The sequence below is a fragment of the Mobula birostris genome, chromosome 1 (genome assembly GCF_030028105.1).
Source record: "Mobula birostris isolate sMobBir1 chromosome 1, sMobBir1.hap1, whole genome shotgun sequence".
Taxonomy (NCBI): Eukaryota; Metazoa; Chordata; class Chondrichthyes; order Myliobatiformes; family Myliobatidae; genus Mobula; species Mobula birostris.
Window position 1 is genome coordinate 179,021,212 of NC_092370.1, and position 24,243 is coordinate 179,045,454.

General features: G+C 39.3%; 1 protein-coding gene across 4 annotated transcripts in view; it reads left to right on the forward strand.

The window, feature by feature from the left end:
- The window catches only part of LOC140201979 (RAS guanyl-releasing protein 1-like), a 175,902-nt gene that overhangs the window by 86,258 nt on the left and 65,401 nt on the right, over window positions 1-24,243 (forward strand). The gene's annotated exons all lie outside the window — the stretch shown is intronic.

Below are 24,243 nucleotides of genomic sequence, written 5' to 3' on the forward strand. Positions count from 1 at the left end.
AATGACAATAAACGAGGACTGAGTGTCCTCATACTCTTAAAAAAAATGAGGTGTTGTACTTTGGGAGGACAAACCAGGGTAGGACATACAGTGAATGGTAGAGCACTGAGGAGTGGGATAGAAGAAAGGGATCTGGGAATACAGATTCATAGTTGCTTAAAAGTGGCACCACATATAGATAGGATTGTAAGGAGAGCTTTTGGTGCATTAACCTTCATAAATCAAAGAATTGAGTACGGGAGTGGGGATGTTATGTTGAAGTTGTATAAAACATTAATGAGGTCATATTGAGAGTATTATGTGTAGCTCTGGCCACCTAACTACAGGAAAGTTATCAATAAGATTGAAGAGTACACAGAAAATTTACAAGGATGTTGCTGGGACTTAAGGATGTGAGTTGAGGGAAAAAGTTAAATAGGTTATGACTTTATTCTCTGGAGTGTAGCAGAATGAGGGGAGACTTGATAGAATAATGAAGGGTATAGACAGGGTAAATGCAAGCAGGCTTTTTCCATTGATGTTGGGTGAGACTGTAAACTAGAGGTCACAGGTTAAGAGTGAAAGGTGAAACATTTAAGGAGAACCTGAGGGGGAACTTCTTTACTCAGAGGGTGGTGTGAGTATGGAATGAGCTGCCAGTGAAAATGGTGGATGCAGGTTTAATTGCATCATTAAAGAGAAGTTTGGATAGGCATATGGGTGTTAGGGATGTGGAGGGCTATAGTGCAGGTGCGAGTTGATAGAACAAGGCAGAATAACATTTCCACACAGACCAGATGGGCCCAAAGGACCTGTTTCTACACTGTAGTGATCTATGTCTTTATAGCAAATAATATTGAGAAACTACAGTTAACATTTATAATCTTTATAGTTGTATGGTGAAATAATGTAATAAAGTGGAGTCCGGTTAATTGGGACACATTGGGACCAGTATATTTTAATACAATTAAGCAGCTGCACCAATTAGCCAAAGTATCATAGAAATAGTTAAAAAGGTGTAAATAATAAACTGAGTAACAAATTATGTATTTTAATGAAATACAGAACAAATTAGGATACTAGCAACAGTACTACAGATAAAACTGTGTATTAGTTCCTAATAGTTATCCATGGAGGAATTCATCCAGTGTACACTGCTGTGTTCTTTTGATTGACTCTAACTGAACAAAACCAGCGCAGACATCTAATATAGATGATGGATTGCCTTCATACAATGCTATTGATGATGCATCCTCCACATCGTCATTTTAATTGTAATGTTCAAGGTTATTTTTGATACCTTCAAATTCTTCGTAGATCCTAACTCGTTGAAATAGTGAAAACATTTTATTTATACTCCCGGTCATTTCTGGCAACTCTAAGCCTGAATGCTTGAAACAGCAGGGATCAAAACAGTTCCAAATTGTCTTACTGCTTATTTCTCATCGACTATCAGTGACAAAGATCACTGCTTTTTGAACACAAACACACGCAGCTGATACTATATAAAAACTGTTTGCCCTAACATGGTGCAATGTCTAATGGCTACACAAGTGCACACAACTGACGCTAGTTAGAACCTATTTGGTAACAGTCTCCTGCTCCAATTAAGATGTATAGTTTTCAGAAAAAAATGAAGATCACAGCAATTTTCTCGATTAAATTTTGTTCTTTAAAAGTTGTCCCAGATGATCCAATTAACAAATGGCTCAATTAACTGGAATTCATTATATTTCTCTGAAGAACAAATAGAACCATCTTTCAGCTTTTTGTACTATGTGTTTAACAATATTATGATCGACAAAGAGTAAAAACAAATATTGTTAGATAATCCAGTTTTAGGTAGTTCAGAAGCCAAAATATACATAATTAATATAAAATATATGTTAATATTGATATAATTAAGACTATGTATAATTTTAATGAGCTACAACAGGCCCATCCTGAAATGCAGAAAAAATATTATGCAAATAGATCAAAGAACGGAGACAAAAAGGACACCAGCCATTGCTGATCTGTTTAAACCCAGTGATTTTATCAAGCCACCTCAACATGTTGTTTGATAACTGTGCAAAATAACAGAGTGCAAAATAAACCCTCTGTGATCACTACACAAGACTTTGTTGTTTTTTTCTGATCAAACGGAAAAGTTGATAAAGTGAACATTTGCTCAAAATTTGCATTACTGCAAGGTCTTTTTCTGAGCTAATAATTTTATACAAAAGTAGTAAAATCAGGAGTAGGCTGTATGATCCCTTGCCTCTTCACACCAGTTCGTAAGCTGATGGCTGATCTGGCCTTTAGCCTCAACCCCATTTTCTTGCTCAACCCTATTCATCCTTGATTGTCCTGTAATACAAAAATCCATTTCAAACCTACGTGTGTGTAAATGCCCAGAGTCATAGCTTGCTGGGTTAAAGAATGCTAACGCATTGCAACCCTCTGAGAGAACAAATTTTAAGGGGCTAAGTTCAATGCTTTCAAATTCTAGTCTTCCCGAGCAGGGGAGACATCCTTATCATTGTCACCCTGTCATTCCCCCCACAACCGTTCTGCTCAATCATTCCTGATAACAGGATCCTCTCATTCCAGGAATCAGTGACATGATCCTTTGTTGTACTGCCTCTAAGGCAAGTTTAACCTTCCCTAAAGAAGACCAAATCAGTACACTGTACCCTAGATATAGCTTCGAAAAGCAATACACAGCTGTTCCAATGCTTCATTCTTTTCATGTTCTTTTCCCACCAGCCACAACCCTACCCATGATTTTGTTTACTCAATATCAATCACCAATGTAGAGGAGGCCACATTGGGAGCTCCGGGCACAATAGATGACCCCAACGGACCCCAAAGTCTGTGACTTCTCCTTGAACATCGAACATAGAATAGTACAGCACAGTACAGGCCCTTCGGCCCACAATGTTGTGCCGACCCTCAAACCCTGCCTCCAATATAAGCTCCCACCTTAAATTCCTCCATATACCTGTCTAGCAGTCTCTTAAACTTCACTAGTGTATCTGCCTCCACCACTGACTCAGGCAGTGCATTCCACACACCAACCACTCTCTGAGTAAAAAACCTTCCTCTAATATCCCCCTTGAACTTTCCACCCCTTACCTTAAAGCCATATCCTCTTGTATTGAGCTGTGGTGCCCTGGAGAAGAGGCGCTGGCTGTCCACTCTATCTATTCCTCTTATTTTCTGGTACACCTCTATCATGTCTCCTCTCATCCTCCTTTTCTCCAAAGAGTAAAGCCCTAACTCCCTTAATCTCTGATCATAATGCATACTCTCTAAACCAGGCAGCATCCTGGTAAATCTCCTCTGTACCCTTTCCAATGCTTCCACATCCTCCCTCTAGTGAGGCGACCAGAACTGGACACAGTACTCCAAGTGTGGCCTAACCATAGTTTTATAGAGCTGCATCATTACATCGCAACTCTTAAACTCTATCCCTCAACTTATGAAAGCTACCACCCCATAAGCTTTCTTAACTACCCTACCCACCTGTGAGGCAACTTTCAGGGATCTGTGGACATGTACCCCCAGATCCCTCTGCTCCTCCACACTACCAAGTATCTTGCCATTTACTTTGTACTCTGCCTTGGAGTTTGTCCTTCCAAAGTGTACCACCTCATACTTCTCCGGGTTGAACTCCATCTGCCACTTCTCAGCCTACTTCTGCATCCTATCAATGTCTCTCTGCAATCTTTGACAATCCTCCACACGATCTACAACACCACCAACCTTTGTGTCGTCTGCAAACTTGCCAACCCACCCTTCTACCCCCACAACCAGGTCGTTAATAAAAATCACGAAAAGTAGAGGTCCCAGAACAGATCCTTGTGGGACACCACTAGTCACAATCCTCCAATTTGAATGTGCTCCCTCCACCACGACCCTCTGCCTTCTGCAGGCAAGCCAATTCCGAATCCACCTGGCCAAACTTACCTGGATCCCATGCCTTCTGACTTTCTGAATAAGCCTACTGTGTGGAACCTTGTCAAATGCCTTACTAAAATCCATATAGATCACATCCACTGCACTACCCTCATCTATATGCCTGGTCACCTCCTCAAAGAACTCTGTCAGGCTTGTTAGACACGATCTGCCCTTCACAAAGCCATGCTGACTGTCCCTGATCAGACCATGATTCTCTAAATGCCCAGAGATCCTATCTCTAAGAATCTTTTCCAACAGCTTTCCCACCACAGATGTAAGGCTCACTGGTCTACAATTACCCGGACTCTCGCTACTACCTTTTTTGAACAAGGGGACAACATTCGCCTCCCTCCAATCCTCCAGTACCATTCCCGTGGACAACCCATTGAGTTTTATGAGCCTTTTCTTTCAATTTTGCACCATCCTTAACCATGGATGGATCACTTTTCCCATTATGTCATTTTCTGAATGAAATTTATAAAACTTGTCTTAAAGCATTGCATTGTTTATCTGCCATCATACAGTTCAATTTTAAAAATCTATTTTGGCCAGTTCATCCTCATTCCCATCCATTGTCTGTATTCATGTCTCATGCTCTTGTTTTAGATTTAAATTTATCACTCTCAAATTCTATCATATTATGATCAGCCTTCTCCAGAGGATTTTTTTTTATTATTCTGAGATCAGTGGTTATTAGTCATTACAGATGAACAGATCTAAAATAGGCTGATGCTTCATTCAGTCTACAAAGCATTTCATGATCATGTCTTTATTACTCCCATGTTAAAGTGGTCCATTGTTACTTATGTTCCTTTGTCATGAGTCATCTGTTTTGCTCAGTTGTTTAGTCTGCCCAACACTACAGTTACTATCAGAGGACCTTGGGCTACCCCTTGTCATTCCCCATCTTCACCTTAATTGATTCCACCTTGATTTTCCACCCCAGAGTTCTTTCCCATTTTGTCTCTATATTATCCTTGGTGTTAGAGATGCCACCTACCACCCACCTCCATTTCACCTGTTTTTCTGGAATATTCAGCCCCCCCCCCCCACTCTGATCCCCATGTCTAAATTAAACATAGAGTCATAGAACAATACCACACATCTAATGGCCCTTTGTCCCATTAAGTCTATGACGACTACATTGCCATTTATCTATCAGAATCAGGTTTACTATCACTGGCATAGGTTGTAAAATTTGTGAATTTTGCGGCAGGGAGTACAATCTAATACATGAAAAATAGAGAAAAAAATGAATTGCAGTGACAGTATATGTATGTATACTAAATAGTTAAATTTAAAAATAATAGTGAAAAAACAGAAATAGTAATAAAGTGAGGTAGAGTTCATGGGTTCAATGTCCATTCAGAAATCAGATGGCAGAGGTGAAGAAGGTGTTCCTGAATCGTTGAGTGTGTGCCTTTAGGCTTCTGTACCTCCTTACTGATGGTTACAGAGAACAGGGCATGACCTACATAGGTAGTGGGGGTCCTTAATAATGGATGCCGCCTTTCTGAGGCACCACTCCTTGAAGATGTCTTGGATATTACAGAGGCTAGTACCCATGATGGAGCTGACTAATTTTACAACTTTTCTGTAGCTTTCGGTCCTGTGCAGTAGCCCCACCTCCTTCCAGACTGTGATGCAGCCTGTCAGAGTGTTCTCCATGGTACATCTGTAGAAATTTTCAAATATTTTAGGTGACAGACTAAATCTTCTCAAACTCCTGATGAAATATAGCCACTGTCTTGTTTTCTTTGTAGCTGCATTGATATGTAGCGACCAGGTTAGATCCACAGAGAGCTTGACACCTAGGAACTTGAAATTGCTCACTCTCTCAACTTCTAATCCTTCTGTGAGGATTGGTTCATGTTCTTTCCTGGTCCACAATCAACACTTTGGTCTTACTGACGTTGAGTGCAAGGTTATTGCTGTGACACCACTCAACTAGCTGGTATGTTCCTCGTTGCCATTTGAAATTCTGCCAACAATGGTTGTATCATCAGCAAATTTATAGATTGCATTTGAGCTGTGCCTAGCCACAAAGTGATGGGTGTAAAGAGAGTAGAGCAGTGGGGCATACGTCCCTGCTGTATGCCAAATTTCCTGCATTCATCCCATGTCCCTGAAGTCATCCCCCTGCCATTGTTCCCGATCCAAGTGTTCATAAATGATACTATTGTACATGCCTCAACCACTTCCTCTGCGAGCTCATTCCATGTACTCACTGTTGTCTGTGTGAATAAGTTGCCTCTCAGGTCCCTTTGAAATCTATCCCCCCCCCCACACCCGGTTATGGCCTCTCCTATCCTGGAGACAGACAGTTACCATCCACTTATCTATGCCTCTCATAATTTTAAACATTTTTATATAGTCACTCTTTGTTCTGCATTGTTCCAGGGAATAATGACCTAACCTGGCCAACCCTCTGCCTAAACTTCCAGCCTTCTGGTCCTGGCAACATCCTCGTAAATCGTTTCTGCACTCTTTTTTCCAGTTTAACTATATCTTTCCTGTAACAGGGTGACTAAATCTGTACACAGTGCAGCCTCACCAATGACTTGTACAACTGCAGTGTGATGTCCGAACTCCAGTACTCAGTGCCCTGACTGATGAATGCCGGTGTGCCAAATGCCTTTTTTACAATCACTGTCTACTCTACTGCTTTCAATGAACTATGCATTTGTACTCTTACCTCCTTCTCTTCTATTGCACTCCATCGTGCACTGCCATTCGTAGTGTAAATCCTTTGCTGGTTTGAAATTACAGATTGTATCACCTCACATTTGTCTGTACTGAAGTCCATTTGCTACTACTCGCCTCTCTTCCCTAACTAATCTACATTAACCTTCTTCAGTATCAGCAACACCTCTAATTTAATGTCATTTGTGAGCATATTAATCAAACTTTGTGCATTTACACCAAAATATTTATGTACAGAACAAATAACAAAGGTCCAGACACTAACCCCTGTAGCACACCACTAGTCAATGTACTCCATTGCAAGAAGGAACCAATAAGCACCATCCTCTGCTTCCTACCACCAAGCCAGCTTTGAATTTTGGATCTACCTCTAACTTTCAGATATATATCTTTATTTGTTCCAACAAATTGTCTTATTAAAACTATTTGAGAATTTGAATAGAAGACCTTTAATTCATTCCATTACTATTACACTTTGCTGCAGTCCGATTTAGGTGAAGCCAACCCCAATGGACAGGCTCCCTTTTCCCCTGAGCTGGAGATAACCATAGAAACCGTAGAAACTACAGCACAGAAACAGGCCCTTTGGCCCTTCTTGGCTGTGCCGAACCATTTTCTGCCTAGTCCCACTGACCTGCACATGGACTATATCCCTCCATACACCTCCCATCCATGTATCTGTCCAATTTATTCTTAAATGTTAAAAAAGAACCTGCATTTACCACCTCATCTGGCAGCTCATTCCATACTCCCACCACTCTCTGTGTGAAGAAGCCCCCCCCTAATGTTCCCTTTAAACTTTTCCCCCCTCACCCTTAACTCATGTCCTCTGGTTTTTTTCTCCCCTTGCCTCAGTGGAAAAAGCCTGCTTGCATTCACTCTATCTATACCCATCATAATTTTATATACCTCTATCAAATCTCCCCTCATTCTTCTACGCTCCAGGGAATAAAGTCCTAACCTATTCAACCTTTCTCTGTAACTGAGTTTCTCAAGTCCCGGCAACATCCTTGTAAACCTTCTCTGCACTCTTTCAACCTTATTGATATCTTTCCTGTAATTTGGTGACCAAAAATGAACACAATACTCCAGATTCGGCCTCACCAATGCCTTATACAACCTCATCATAACATTCCAGCTCTTATTCTCAATACTTTGATTAATAAAGGCCAATGTACCAAAAGCTCTCTTTACGACCCTATCTACCTGTGACGACACTTTTAGGGAATTTTGTATCTGTATTCCCAGATCCCTCTGTTCCACTGCACTCCTCAGTGCCTTACCATTAACCCTGTATGTTCTACGTTGGTTTGTCCTTCCAACGTGCAATACCTCACACTTGTCAGTATTAAACTCCATCTGCCATTTTTCAGCCCATTTTTCCAGCTGGTCCAAGTCCCTCTGCAGGCTCTGAAAACCTTCCTCACTGTCTACTACACCTCCAATCTTTGTATCATCAGCAAACTTGCTGATCCAATTTACCACATTATCATCCAGATCATTGATGTAGATGACAAATAACAATGGACCCAGCACTGATCCCTGTGGCACACCACTAGTCACAGGCCTCCACTCAGAGAAGCAATTCTCTACCACCACTCTCTGGCTTCTTCCATCGAGCCAATGTCTAATCCAATTTACCACCTCTCCATGTATACCTAGCGACTGAATTTTCCTAACTAACCTCCCATGCGGGACCTTGTCAAAGGCCTTACTGAAGTCCATGTAGACAATATCCACTGCCTTCCCTTCATCCACTTTCCTGGTAAACCTCCTCAAAAAACTCCAACAGATTGGTCAAACATGACCTACCACGCTCAAAGCCATGTTGACTCTCCCTAATAAGCCCCTGTCTATCCAAATGCTTGTAGATTCTGTCTCTTAGTACTCCCTCCAATAACTTACCTACTACTGACGTTAAACTCACCGGCCTATAATTTCCCGGATTACTTTTCGATCCTTTTTTAAACAACGGAACAACATGAGCCACTCTCCAATCCTCCGGCACTTCACCCGTAGACAGCGACATTTTAAATATTTCTGCTAGGGCCCCCGCAATTTCAACACTAGTCTCCTTCAAGGTCCGAGGGAACACTCTGTCAGGTCCCGGGGATTTATCCACTTTAATTTTCCTCAAGACAGCAAGCACCTCCTTTTCAATCTGTACAGTTTCCATGGTCTCACTACTTGATTCCCTCAATTCCATAGATTTCATGCCAGCTTCCTTAGTAAACACAGACGCAAAAAAACCTATTTAAGATCTCCCCCATTTCCTTTGGTTCCGCACAAAACCGACCACTCTGATCTTCAAGAGGACCAATTTTATCCCTTACAATCCTTTTGCTCTTAATATACTTGTAAAAGCTCTTTGGATTATCCTTCACTTTGACTGCCAAGGCGACCTCATGTCTTCTTTTAGCCCTCCTGATTACTTTCTTAAGTATTTTCTTGCACTTCTTATACTCCTCAAGCACCTGATTTACCCCCTGTTTCCTATACATTTCATACAACTCCCTCTTCTTCTTTATCAGAGTTGCAATATCCCTTGAGAACCGTTCCTTATTCCTATTCAATTTGCCTTTAATCCTACAACATACAAACTCTGCACTCTCAAAATTTCCCCTTTGAAGGCTTCCCACCTACCAATCACATCTTTGCCAGAGAACAACCTGTCCCAATCCACGCTTTTTAGATCCTTTCTCATTTCTTCAAATTTGGCCTTCCAGTTCAGAACCTCAACCCTAGGACCAGATCTATCCTTGTCCATGATCAAATTGAAACTAATGGTGTTATGATCACTGGAACCAAAGTGCTCCCCTACACAGACTTCTGTCACTTGCCCTAATTCGTTACCTAACAGGAGATCCAATATTGCATCCCCTCTACTTGGCCCCTCTATATACTGATTTAGAAAACTTTCCTGAACACATTTTACAAACTCTAAACCATCTAGACCCCTAACAGTATGGGAGTCCCAATCAATGTATGGAAAATTAAAATCCCCTACCACCACAACTTTATGTTTCCTGCAGTTGCCTGCTATCTCTCTGCAGATTTGCTCTTCCAAGTCTCGTTGACTATTGGGTGGTCTGTAATACAATCCCACTAATGTGGCCATACCTTTCCTGTTTTTCAGCTCCACCCATAAGGACTCAGTAGACAAGCCCTCTAATCTGTCCTGCCTGAGCACTGCTGTAATATTTTCCCTAACAAGCAATGCTACTCCCTCACCTTTCATTCCTCTGCCTCGATCACATCTGAAACATCGGAACCCTGGAATATTGAGCTGCCAGTCCTGCCCCTCCTGTAGCCAAGTTTCACTAATTGCTACAACATCATAATTCCACGTGTCAATCCACGCCCTCAACTCATCTGCCTTCCCCGCAGTACTCCTAGCATTGAAATATATACACCTCAGAAGATTTTTACCACCACTCACAACCTTTCTATCAGTGGATTTGCTTAAACTTTCAATATCATTTATTTTCACCCCAGCCCCACTGTCAGCTTTGGCACTCTGGTTCCCATCCCTCTGCAAATCTAGTTTAAAGCCTCCCCAATAGCACTAACAAACCTCCCTGAAAGGATGTTGGTCCCCCTGTGGTTCAAGTGTAACCCGTCTCTCTTGTACAGGTCCCACCTGCCCCAGAAGAGTTCCCAATGATCCTGAAATCTGAAACCCTGCCCCCTACACCAGTTCCTCAGCCACTTGTTCATCCTCCAGAGCATCCTATTCCTACCCTCACTGGCACCTAGCACAGGTAGCAATCCTGAGATTACCACCCTTGAGGTCCTGCTTTTCAACTTCCTACCAGGCTCTCTATACTCACTGTCCAGGACCTCTTCACTCTTCCTTGCTATGTCATTGGTGCCGATGTGCACCACGACATCTGGCTGGTCACCCTCCCACTTCAGAATGTCATGCAATCGATCAGAATTGAACCCCCTTTCTCCACAATTTCTTTTAGGCTATGCATGCAACTCTCCACTATGTTAGATCCCATGCCATTTTGTATGTAACCTAGTTTGAAATACAGAGTATATTACCCTTATGGTGATTTTGTTAATTTCAATGAACGCTTCTTTTGCCCCCTCAACTGTGCTGTTGATCGAGTCAAAATTTAAATTTCCAGCTTGAATCTGACACAAACTGACAGGGTAATACTATTTGCCCCACCAGTCAATCTATCATCTGAACTCCTATGTCAACTGTGTTCTAAATCTTTGTACAATCTGTTCAATCGGCAAACTGCATTTAATTTGCAGTGTAGAATTAATTATTTTGTGCTCACATTACAGAATAATGAAATGTTGCAGACAAGTCCAGCCATTCTGCGTGAATGTTTCCCAGTGCTTACAATGGTTAACAATAATTTAAGATTGATTTTACTTGGCAAATACAAGAAGGGCTTGGAAGCAATTACTGTATAGTGAGTAGAAACTACTTATTATCTGATAAAGGCTAAACAAACTACAAGAATTGCAAGATTGTGTTGATTAATGCAAATGACATATGTACAGTATGTTTTGATGTACATGTGATAAGATGAATCAGAATCAAACCTAGAGGGGGTTTAAATTTTGGTGTTTTAAATTCATGGGTAAGTCATTCCTATACGTACTAGTTTAATAACATTGTTTGTGGGCACGTGGCCAAGTGGTTAAGGCATTGGACTAGCGACCTGAAGGTCGTGAGTTCGAGCCCCAGCCAAGGGAACGTGTTGTATCCTTGAGCAAGGCACTTAATCACACATTGCTCTGTGACGACACTGGTGCCAAGCTGTATGGGTCCTAATGCCCTTCCCTTGGACAACATTGGTGTCATGGAGAGGGGAGACTTGCAGCATGGGCAACTGCTGGTCTTCCATAACCTTGCCCAGGCCTGCGCCCTGGAGAGTGAAGACTTTCCAGGTGCAGATCCATGGTCTCGCAAGACTAATGGATGCCTTTATAATAATATTGTTTATTATAATAGGGCTGTCTTAATTAAAATTAATGAACAAGAGATTTGTTCAAATGATTTGTTCCGTACGGTCATATAGTATTTGGTATAAAATTTATCTTGGGATTGCGCAAAAATCTTGGCACAATTATAGAAAGAATACTTGTAAAATGGATTGTGGTTAAGTAAAATCCCGTCTCTTGAGGCAATGCTCTGTCCAAGTTTACCAGCCATGGCATCCATAATATTAGCTTCTTCAGGAGAGGACCAGGTTAGGAAAGAAAATAGAAATAGGTAAGGGGAGAGGGCAGGGGAGGCTACATATGTAAACCTGTGGATTGTGATAGATCCACTGGAGGACTAAATTAAGCTTGGGGTTCATTTGGATTTCTTTTGAAATTGATATGGAAAAATGGTGACAATTATACTTTATTACTGGGATACAAATTATTTGCAATGTGCTTGTATGTTTGCATATTATCTTAGAGTCACATGGGGATTCCTATTACAAAATGTGTGATTTATGTCTTAGTACTGTATCTGTAAAATATTCTCTGTCCAGTCATTATATTGATGGTCCTGATGTGTTCCTAAATGCTGTTCAAAAACAATTTTATCTGAGCATCATTTGTCAGTACCATTGAAGAGATAACTACCTACATATTCTCTGATCTATAAATGTAAAGTACCATACTCTTTTAGATTAATTCTTGAACAAAATGCATCCTAAGTGCCACATTGACAATAGTTCAGGTTGTCATGGCAACTTGTTTTATGTGTGATTACAATACTCTTGGATATAAAATGCTGTACACAATTGTTTCAGTATAAACCTCAGCTGCATAACACCAAGGCTCAAATTTCCTAAACCTGGAAATATTTGGGAGACATAGGGCTATTACTGGACTGAATGTCCCATACCATTATTTACTTCATGGGGTAGATGGAAGTTTAATCCAAGTGATGAAAGGGGAGGAAGAACTGGCAATTGATAAAGGTTACTATGGTGACAAAAAGCAACTCTTCAAGCAACATGCTGTGGCCTACACTTCTACAGAGAATGGTTTTGAAAGATGCAAAAGTAAAATTAAGGATAAAAGCTAAATTTGCATTGTTGTTCATTGCAGCAAACTCTGCGCTTTGCTAATCAATGGAATTCTACAAGTGAATTAATACAGTTTTTTATTGAAGGTGTTTGCATAGCTTTTCCACAAATAGAACGTTTCAGTCTTTTCTGAAAATCAACTGTTTGATATATTGCTCACCACGGTATAAGACAGTAAACAACATTTTAGGTCATCTTGTTTGTTTTTATTCCCAGGAAAAAAATGGAATAAAATTTTAGATCTTTTACTTTTCAGCTTTTCCTTGGCATTGAAAAGCACACTGTTGTGCTTACGTAAAACCCTTACTTCATGGAAAATGCACTTCTCTCCAAAAATAAAATGAACATTCAAATATTGCATTCAACATTATCAACTTCTGGAAAGGCTCTACAAGTATATATTTCATGTTAACTGGAAAGTTCAAGGATAGATTCACTTACTTACGTGGAAATAACTGATCTCAACCGGATGAAAGGTGGGCACAGTGGGCCGTATGGTTTCGTGTATGCATGATGTATATTGAATTTAAAAATGTTACTCACATTCATTTTCTAATTGTGCTATTTTTAAAAAAAAAAAGTGGCTACTCATTTTAATTTCCATTCCCTTTTTGACCTGTCTCTTCATGGCCTCCTCTACTGCCATGATGAGGCCAAACTTAGGTTGGAGAAACAATAGCTGGTATTGCATCTGGGTAGCCTCCAACCTGATGCCATGAACATATATTTCTCTAACTTCTGGTAATCGCTCCCCGTCCCTCCTCTCTTTTTCCATTCCACATTCTGTTTATTCTCTCTCTGCCCCTTCTCTTCTCACCTGTTCATCACCTCCCCCTAGTTCCCCTCTTTTTTCCTTTTCTTCCACTATCATCTATGAGACCTTCCTTCTTCAGCCTAACTTTTTCTACCTAACACCTCCTAGCTTCTTATTTCAACTTCCCTCCTCCACCCATCCATCTTTCCTCTTGCCTGGCTGCACCTATCATTTGCCAGCTTACACTCTTCCTCCCCCACCCCCCGCCCCAAACGTTCCTATTCTGGCCTCTATTCTCTTCCTTTCCAGTCCTGATGGAGAGTCTCAGTCTGAAATGTCAACTGTTTATTCCCCTCCATAATTGCTGCCTGACCTGCTAAGTTCTTCCAGCATTTTGTATGTATTGTTCAATATGGAGAATTATTCTCCACACCACTTTGGATTTCACTCCTTAAGGGTAAATATACCAGACTTTTCAAAGCTACCATGAATGTTGTATTTGAGGGGAAATGTTTGGAGGGTCTATAATGATCTACTTGCCAATTATCCCTCTTTATGGTAAAAATGTAACCCTGTTCTGACTTTCATCCTTTCACCCTTTCAGCAACCTAAGACAAAGCACTCTGGCAGAGAAATCTCAGGAGTAGTACCTTGTAACTCAGCTGAACAATCAATTGAATGAAACATTTGATCTTAGCTAAGCTAATACCTAACAGCAAAATACTGCACCCATTGGAAATCCGAAATAAAATAAAGCTATATAAAATAAACTCAACAGCCAGGCAGTATCGACGGAGTGAAGTAGGTTTAATTCTTTAATTTAATTTTATCAGAAGTGGGAAAAATATATAAAATTTGTTGTAATTTATTGAGAAAGTGGGGATGGCTATAGAAAACAAAAAGCGTGTGATTGGGCAAACATGAGGAATTCTGCAGATGCTGGAAATTCAAGCAACACACATCAAAGTTGTTGGTGAATGCAGTAGGCCAGGCAGCATCTCTAGGAAGAGGTACAGTCGACGTTTCAGGCCGAGACCCTTCGTCAGGACCAACTGAAGGAAGAGTTAGTAAGAGATTTGAAAGTGGGAGGGGGAGGGGGAGATCCAAAATGATAGGAGAAGACAGGAGGGGGAGGGATGGAGCCAAGAGCTGGACAGGTGATTGGCAAAGGGGATATGAGAGGATCATGGGACAGGAGGCCCAGTTAGAAAGACAAGGGGGAGTGGGGGAAAACCCAGAGGATGGGCAAGGGGTATAGTGAGAGGGACAGAGGGAGAAAAAGGAGAGAGATTGGGTACAGGCATAAAGTAAAGGCATCCGTTAGTCTTGCGAGACCAAGGATCTGCGCCTGGAAAGTCTTCACTCTCCAGGCATAGATTGGATAAAAAGAGTGATGGTGAAGCCAGCTGAAGGGGGATGTAGGAAGGTTGGTGAATAATATAAAAGGCATGTTTATGAATGGTATAAATAGGAGAGCATGAGTGAAATCTGTAATTACCAGAAGAGGACAAAACAAAAATTGATTGCTGGAACATGTGTTACTGGACTAAATAACTGATTACTGAAATTGCTGAGTTCAGTGTTAATTGTAGAAGACTTTGTTTTTGCATGATTGCAGAATGTTTACTAAAATTTAAACATGATTGTCCAGCGTTATATACAGGCTGAAAAGATGCACTATCTAAAGTATAGTCCAATGTTCAAGTACAGAAGACATTTGGGATTTTGTCCCTGGGGAAACATTTGCACACAACACAGATTTCAATTATATACACATTCAAAGTATAACCACAATAAGCTCTCAGAAATACATTGTATGGTATAAACTAAACAGTCACTGAAGATGACGTTTTAGGTATTTCTTGAAGATATTATTGAAAGGAGTTCTAATATTCCTTTCAGTTCTCCGCACTATTTCTTCCTCCAGTGGTGTTGCCTGGATTGCTGAGCGTCTCCATCATATGCATTATTTTAGACATCATTATTTTAGGAAATACTATTTTTTACCTTTAAATATAATTTGGTCATTGCAATACTTTGTTACTTCCTGATGACTTTTATTAAAGCCTCATTATCTTTGGATTGTGTGAATCACATGAAGATTGAATGCTCCTTCTGCCAAAACAGTCCAGGGATCCTGAGCTGTTAGGAGCAGAATGTCAAGTGGAAACTGCCTGATTATACTTTTGGAATTAGAGAAAAGCTTTGTGTGCAATAATTCTAATAACCTTCTATATTGCCTTTAAACATCAACATCAATGACTTCAATAAATAGCCTAGATAGTGACTAAATTACAAGTCAAGCTCATGCTGCTTTATCTCAAGACAGCATAAACCAACATTTAAACCTACAAAAAGAATGCATTCTTGATAAGGCTCTTTGTAAAGGAAAGTTCCAGAAAATATTTTTAGAATATTTTAAATTGTAAAGGCATTTAAAAGATTAGCCATGAATAATGTTTAATGCATCCTAATGTAGTTAATGAATCAAAATAATTCCCATATTAAAGAAAGCTGCTGTCAGAATAAGGAATGTACTAGGCAAATTGAATGATCAAAGCACATAGCATTAATGCTCTTGAGACCAAACATGATGGACAGATGAGGGAAGAGGGTCCAGAGAGAAAATGGGGGCAGGATAGGACGAGGTAATAAAGTGGGAAAGGAGGTGTGGAGTATATTATTCAGCACGTTTTTGTTAATATGACTTGCTTTGGTGTGGTTTCTTCATGTTGGAGCTGATTAGTGTTGAAACCTATAGAATACGTGTTTCTTGCAAAATATATAAAGGTATGGAGCAGATATGGTAGAGCAGTCACTTTGGAACTCCAGCAATGTGGGTTTGTTTCTAATCTCTGGTGCTGTTTTGTGTAGTCTCCCTGTGTGTTCTCCCTGTGACCACATGGATTTCCTCCAGGTACTGTGGTCTTGCTGGGCGATGTGGCTCGAAGGGCCTATTCCATGCCGTATCTCAATAAACAAACACAAAGAACAGCAGTTGGCAGGGACCACATCGGCTGAAGGGCCCATTTCTGTGCCGCAGTACTCTGTGATTCTATAACAATGTTTAATGTGAGACCAAACAAGTACAAGAAAAAAAAAGCAGTTTGCATTAAAAAAAAACTGTGTATCTTAAAAGGAAAAGCAGAAGTAAGGCTGTCATAATCAAACAGTTTTACCAATAGAAGTCTTTTTGTTACACAGCACTTGGATCTGTCTTTTAAAGAAACCTGTCTATCTTTTAGTATTAGCTGTTCTTTAACACTGGGTTGTAGAATGGCCAGCATATTGAACAAGATATTTGCAAAAATGTTTGCTGCTTTATTCCTTTGCTACAGCAGATGTGCAAAAACAAAAACAAGGCCTGTTAATATTAATGAAATCCAAAGTACTGCACTCATCAGTCTCACTGCTAAAATAGAAATGCCATGCCCTAACATGAGTCACGTGACATCACTTATGCGACAGTGACAATCACTTCACTCCCACTCTATGATACTTAGCCTTCTGCTGAATCTCACTCTCCATTAAGCCATGAAATACCAAGGACCGACTGGAATATTCTGGATTCTCATCAAGCAAAAACTTGACAAAACAAAAAGTATTATTCATCGCTTTATATAGAATGTAGCAGGAATCCTGATGTCTGCAAAATACTTTACAGCTTCTAATGTGGTTTACATTTTGTCACATCCTCTCTAATACATTTCTGGTTATTTTATTTTCAAAGTAACTGAATGGATCATGAAACTATTAGCAGATTTGATAATTTCTCTGAACTCTTGAGCAAAATTGTGTTTCTTGAATTCCAGAACACACAAGTTGAATTTTTACATCTTGCTTCATAAAATGTACTTCTGCATTCAAAAATATTTTGCTTAACATGCACTAACTTTATTAAATAATATTTGTAAACTTATACCGACAAAAAGAGCAGCAATGTTGTTGGATCATGATGCTTTTGTGATCTGATTGTTACATGTACCAGCAATGAATAAAGAAAGGCAAAGGAAAAAGTAATTGTGGTCATCTCATACTTAGACTACAGATAACCAAAATTTCCAGTGATAACAATTAACCTATAACATAGCCAGATTCAAGTCACCTGCTACTGAAAACCAAGAAGTTTCTAGAAAAATACAGAAGCAAATGTACCATAACTACTGGAAAATTCACTGAATAATTATGTGTATATAAAATTAAAAGCATGCATAGGAAAGTTGATCTGCAAAAAAAAATTACAATTCTACACACCGGTCCAACATGGTACAGGAAATCATTTCAAAATCTCAGAATGTGATACTTATCTATGATTCACCAGATTCTTAACTTTTTTTTAAACTCCACAAGTTTAAACCAAACTCTAAATGTTAATCAAAAGCTCATCGCTGATTGTTGAATTAACTATGCCACACATTTAGTAGCATGGTTTGCTACCATACTGGGATGTCTATTTTGAACACTCAGTCAATGGCGTGTTCTGCTTGAGTTGTTTTTCTAAAATGGTTATGCACATTTCAGAAAAAGCAGCTGTTGAATACATTTCATTGCTGACCGACTAGCGAATGTGATCACAGTTTATTTTTTCATGTTTCTAGATATTGAAAGCATGTCTATTAATGTTCTATTCACTGCATACTTCAAATTTTTGAATGTTTATGGAGTAAATTAAATTAATCAAGTTTACTTAGGCTGACTTTGTTACTTGTAAATTATTTGTTCAGCCTGATTTGTTCTGGTGCATTTATCAGGTCAGATTGCAAAACATGATAACATTTTTTGTTTCAGCTGCAGATAACTGCACCCATTTATGATGCAGTAAAGGGATATTACTTTCAAACCAGAACTGTGAAGTAAAAGCCATTCTGCACAACAGAAAGTATTTGTCTTCAGGTCAAATATCCAGTTAAAAATAAAAATTATATTGTTTAAGATACCTCACCAAGGCCCAGGGTGACCTGCATTTATGCTGTATTGTGGCTTACTACACCTTTTAGCAGGTAAGCCATGTGGTCAGGAATCAACAATTCCTGGACCTGGATATTTTGTCGTAAGGAGAACTTCTCCATCACTGACCAGGTGTTTTGCAGCAGTGCTCCTTGCATCAGATTGCTGAAGACACTGTACAACTGGGCACTTCTTACCTATTTCAGTCAGTAGTCTGGGGCAGTTGTCCAGGTTACTGTGTACACTGTTGGATCATCCAGCTACATTAATAACACATTTGAAGCTATTGTCCATGAATGGTCAGGATATGCGTAATAGTTGTATATAGTTGGTGACTGCATCTTCAATGCAGTTATAACATATGAAAATGCAGCTCTGTAGTCCATCAGTGTGTATGCTTCCTCTCTGGGGAAAGAATGGATAACCATCTTTCAGAATTTCCTGCTGTGTTCATCCTACCACATGTGGGCACCTGATTCACTGTCATCATTGCACATCACTGTATGTTTTGATGCACATGCAACAAATAAAGCTAACCTTTCATCTTTGGACTATCCAGCAAACTGTAGACTCCTGATTGAAATGTTATAACGTGCCAAGCTGCACGATGTCTTCAGCAACCCTAAGACTGAAGCATTGCTGGTTGAGACCAGTTGGAGAAGTTTGAGTTGACAGACTTCAAGAATGTGCCCCAAGTATTGTTGCTCCAATCCACAGGTGTCACACCAATGTTCTTTTCCCCTGATTCTGCTTTGGGCCATCTGAAGATCCCTTCTTGTTTTGGAAAAATGCATGGTGACTGCAGAAAACATCAACCCACTTTTTAGAAAATTATTAAAGTTCTGTTTGGTTCCCCTGGTTGGAACCAATTAAAAAGCGACCTTCAAGAACATATTCTTCCTCAAAGGTTTTCAGAAAGTGAGAAAGAGTAAAAGAGAGATTTAATAATGAGCATCTTTTATGTGTGCCCGCTTGTTTTGTTAGCTATCTATCTTCCCTTATAGATGTTCACAAGAAACTAATATGTATTGGTAGAGGGATTTGCATTTTTTATTTTTATTTAACTTAATTACATATTTGGTGGCACAACTGAAAGCCCCCAGTACTACAGTTTAATACCCAATCATTATGGCTATTCAGGTTGTGAAAACTTGCCCTTACAGACTTTGCAAATCTCTATCCAAAATATTGAGATGCAGAATAAAATTCACTATTGTGGAATTTGTATGGAAAGAAAGTAAATCAATGCTATTTTTTTAAACTCATGTTTCTTGATGCATGTGCAGATGACGGGGCTTCAGTTATGGTAGATACTGATATGTCCTGTTTCCTAAGAATACCAGCATTCCCCTCCTCTCCCCCCCCCCCATGTACAATTCGGATCCAATTGTTTGTGCCCAGTTTGTCTATTTTTTTTACAATAGGTGTGAAATAAATCATACTCTGTACTCAAAATAGCAACAAAACCTTTCGTATATGTAGATATAATCAACTTCATCATGCGTTGAGAATATTAGAGCGGCATTACTGTTTCAATAATACCAAAACTACCAGGACCATAACTTGCTGAGAGCCTTTTGTGGAAGAACCCCTGAAGCAAATTGATTTATCGGTACTAAGTAAAATTGTGGGTGTTATGGGGAAGACAACCAGAACAAGAGCAGTTTGCCAGGAAGACAAATAGATTACTCATAAGAAATAATCAAGCCCCATCAATAAAACAAGATGTAGCTGGAATGAACAAAACCTTCAGTATATCAATTATGGTGATTTGTCAACATTTTATTCGGTGGTAGTAGAGAAATGGAGCATTTGATAAATAGCCAATAAGTTTGCATTATTGTACTGTATTCTATTGATGCTCTAGTTAAATTGGAAGTAGTGCACAAATATAGCATTAGCAGTCTGTAATATTAACTTATCAAACATTAATAATCATAACTTATAGAGCATTTTCATACGGACGATGTAATTCAAGGTGATTTACAACGGGATAAAGTGCAAACATGAAATCAAATAAAAAATATACATGAAAATAAAAGGCAAAAATCTGTTCATTAAAAGCAAGGTTAAATAAATAGTTACTTCAGCTGGGGTTTAGAAGTGTCAACTGATTCTGCATCCCTTTTAGTTTTAGATGTTGAATTCCACAGTGTAGGCACAAAGTTCAGAAAAGCTGACCTGCCAATTATCTTTTGAGGGGGATTGTTTAAATGTAAGAGACCACAGTAGAAGACCTGAGAGCTCCAGCTGGATTATAAAATAAAAACAATTCTGTAATGTACTCTGGTCTTAGATCATTAAGAGCTTTAAAAATAAGTAAGAGAAATCAATTCTAAAAGAAGCAGGACTGCAGTCTGGAGTAGCTAGGACAGGAATGATATGATGTCTCATCCTGATTTTAGTTGAAAGTCTAACAGCGGCATTCTGAATGAGTTGAAGTTTGTCAATAGATTGCTTTGGAAGGCCACTATAAAGTGCATCGTAGTAATCTAGTTTATTTGATACAAAGTTTTTCAGCTTCATTAGAAGTGTAGAAATGCTGCTCTGGTCACTTTGTTTATGTCAGATTTAAAATTCAAATCTGAATCAAGGATAATACCCAGGCTTATTAAGCTTCCGATTTTAAAAGGGGAGCCATGTTTCCAAGTTTATCAAGAAGCTTATCTCTTGATTTTGAGACCAACCAGAAGTATTTCAGTTTCATCTCCATTTAGTTTGAGGAAATTATTGCTCAAACATTTGTTTATTGAGTCATACCATAAATCAGAGAAGATAGGGTGTTATCAGCAACTCAACTGAGATATACAATTAATTGTGTGTCATCTTCATTAACTGTGGGAATCAAGTTTATGCTCTCTAATGATGTCTCCTAAGAGGAGTGCGTATCAGGACAAGAGTAGTGACCAAGACAGCTTCCTTGAACAACACCAAAAGGTACATCATATCTCTTAGAACATTGGTCTCCAAGACAGACAAAACAATTTCTAAATTATATAAGCAAAACCAATTAAGGGGATTGACTACTAGAGAGGCCAACCCAGTTCTCAAGGCAATCTAGGTGAATGTTGTGATCGATTGTGTCGAAGGTATCACTTAGATCTAGAAGAATTAAAAATAAGACTCTGTTTTGCATTAGTACTAGCATAAGGTCACTGACAGTTTGGTAAGGGCTGTCTCCCTGCTGTGTTTCGCTCCAAAATCTTGACTGAAACTTTATCGAAAATCATTTTCATTGAGAACATTGCTGAGCTGATTGAAAATGACTTTCTCAAGGGAAGATTTGATATAGGCCTGTAGTTAGCTAGTACCTCACTATCAAGATGTGGCTTTTTAAGGAGGGGGTTGGCAGCGTCCAATTTTGAAGGTATTTGGAATGCCTCCAGATTCAAAAAATGTGTAAATTATTTTCCTAACGTAATCGAAAACACGATTAAAAGAGTCCTTAAAAAGCGTGGTAGGGACAGGATTGAGACAGCAACTCTTTCGATGACAAACATAGCTAAAAGAAGATAAATAATAAAATGCCAAAGTTTCTAATGTTACATATATTGGGTGAAGTTCCATTAGACTGGAAAATTGCAAATGTGTCCTCTTTTATCAAAAGGAAAATTTTGGTTCCACATTGTTGATAAGACTAGTCCAAAAGTTAAAGTACCTGTGATCCAAGATGTGCTGGCAAACTGGATACAAAATACGCTTGATGAAAAGAGGCAGAAGATAGTGGTGGAGGGTTGGTTGACTGTCACCTGTGGTGTACCACAGGGACAATAGTTGTTTATGATATACAAAAATGACTTAGATGAGTTAGGTGGTCTGATTGATAAGTCTGCTGATGAAACGTAAATTGGTGGAATTATAGATAGAGCAGAACATTTTAAATGGATACACAGGGACGTAGATCTGCAAGAAATTTGGATAGAGCTGTAGCAGCTGGAATTTAATTCAAATGTGAGGTAATGCATTTAGGATCAGAAGAAGAAGACTAGAACACATAGGAACAAAATTAGACCATTGACCCCATTGAATCTATTCCGCCATTTCATCATAGCTGATTTATTATCCCTCTCAAACCCATTCTCCTGCCTTTTCCCCATAACCTTTGACGCCATGACTAATCAAGAACTTATCAACCTCCACTTTAAATATACTCAATCACTTGGCCTCCACAGCCATCTGTGGAAATGAATTACACAGAATCACTACCCTCTGGTTAATAAAAGTTCCTCCTTATCTCTGTTCTAAATGGACATCCTTCATTCAGATCCTGGACTCACCCACCTTCAGAAACATCCTCTTCACATCCACTCTATCTAGGTCTTTCAATATTCAACAGGTTTCAATAGATCACCCAGTCAGGATATGTGCAATAAGTGGCAGAGCACTTGGAAGTGTTGATAACAAGACCTTTGGAGTTTATAGTTTTCTTAAAATGACCATATAAGTGGCTATGGTAGTGAAGATAGTTATTTGGCATGCTTGCCTTTGTAGGTTGAGGCATTGAGTATAAGTGTGAAGACATTATATCATAACTATGCAAAATATTGGTTAGGGAACAGTACTGTGTACAGTTCTGGTTGCTACTGTCCAAGAAGCAATAGAAAGACTGCAGTGGATGTTGCCTGGAATGGAGTGCTTTAGTTACAAGAACAGATTTAATAAGATAGATTTGTTTTCACTTGAGTTAAAGTAGCTGAGGGATGACCTTACAGAAGTTTATAAGATTATGAGGGGCTTTGATGGAAAGCTGGTCTTTTACCTCAGAGTCTAAAGCCAAACAGTGTAGGTTTAAAGTGAGAAGCGAAAAATTTAAAGGAGATGGGAGAAACAAGTTTTTTTTTTGCATACAATAGTTTTTATAGGTTGTAGTGAGCTGCTTTCTTCAACTGTTGTGGTCGCTTTGGTAAAGATATCATGAATCTAGAATTTACTCTCAGTAGCAGTGAAGGACTAACAATTTATTTCTAAGTCAGTATGGTGCATGACATGAAAGAGAAATTATTTCCCTCCTCTCACGATAAATTTTGGCCAATAATGGATAATGATTTCAGTAATAAGAGCACAAGACAACATACAGAGCCACTTTAAAAAGAAATCTTGTGCAATGTGGGAATTAAACGAGCCACTCTCTCATTTTGTGACCTCTGAAATTAGATACGGCTGCACAATTATACCATCAGTGTTGCTGTTTGGAGCTTCCAGTGTTGACCTACTTCAGTGTTTTCTGACTTTGTAGTGTAGCCAGGTATTTCTGGCTAAGCAGCATGCCGTTATCCATTGTCTTAAATCTCAGAACACACAGAGCATTGAATTTGGTGAAACGACATTAGCAAAATCATAGATTTTAATCCTGAAGGCATACTTTATACTTTATAATTTATTGTCGCCAAACAATTGGTACTAGAACGTACAATCTTCACAGCGATATTTGATTCTGTGTTTCACACTCCCTGGATTACAAATATTAAATATTAAAAATAGTTAAAATTAGTAAATATTAAACATTTAAATTATAAATCATAAATAGAAAATAGAAAAATGGGAAGTAAGGTAGTGCAAAAAAACCGAGAAGCAGGTCCGGATATTTGGAGGGTATGGACCAGATCCAGGTCAGGATCTGTTCAGCAGTCTTATCACAGTTGGAAAGAAGCTGTTCCCAAATCTGGCCATATGAGTCTTCAAGCTCCTGAACCTTCTCCCAGAGGGAAGAGGGACGAAAAGTGTGTTGGCTGGGTGGGTCGTGTCCTTGATTATCCTGGCAGCACTGCCCTGACAGTGTGTGGTGTAAAGTGAGTCCACGGATGGAAGATTAGTTTGTGTGATGTGCTGCACCATGTTCACGATCTTCTGCAGCTTCTTTCGGACTTGGAC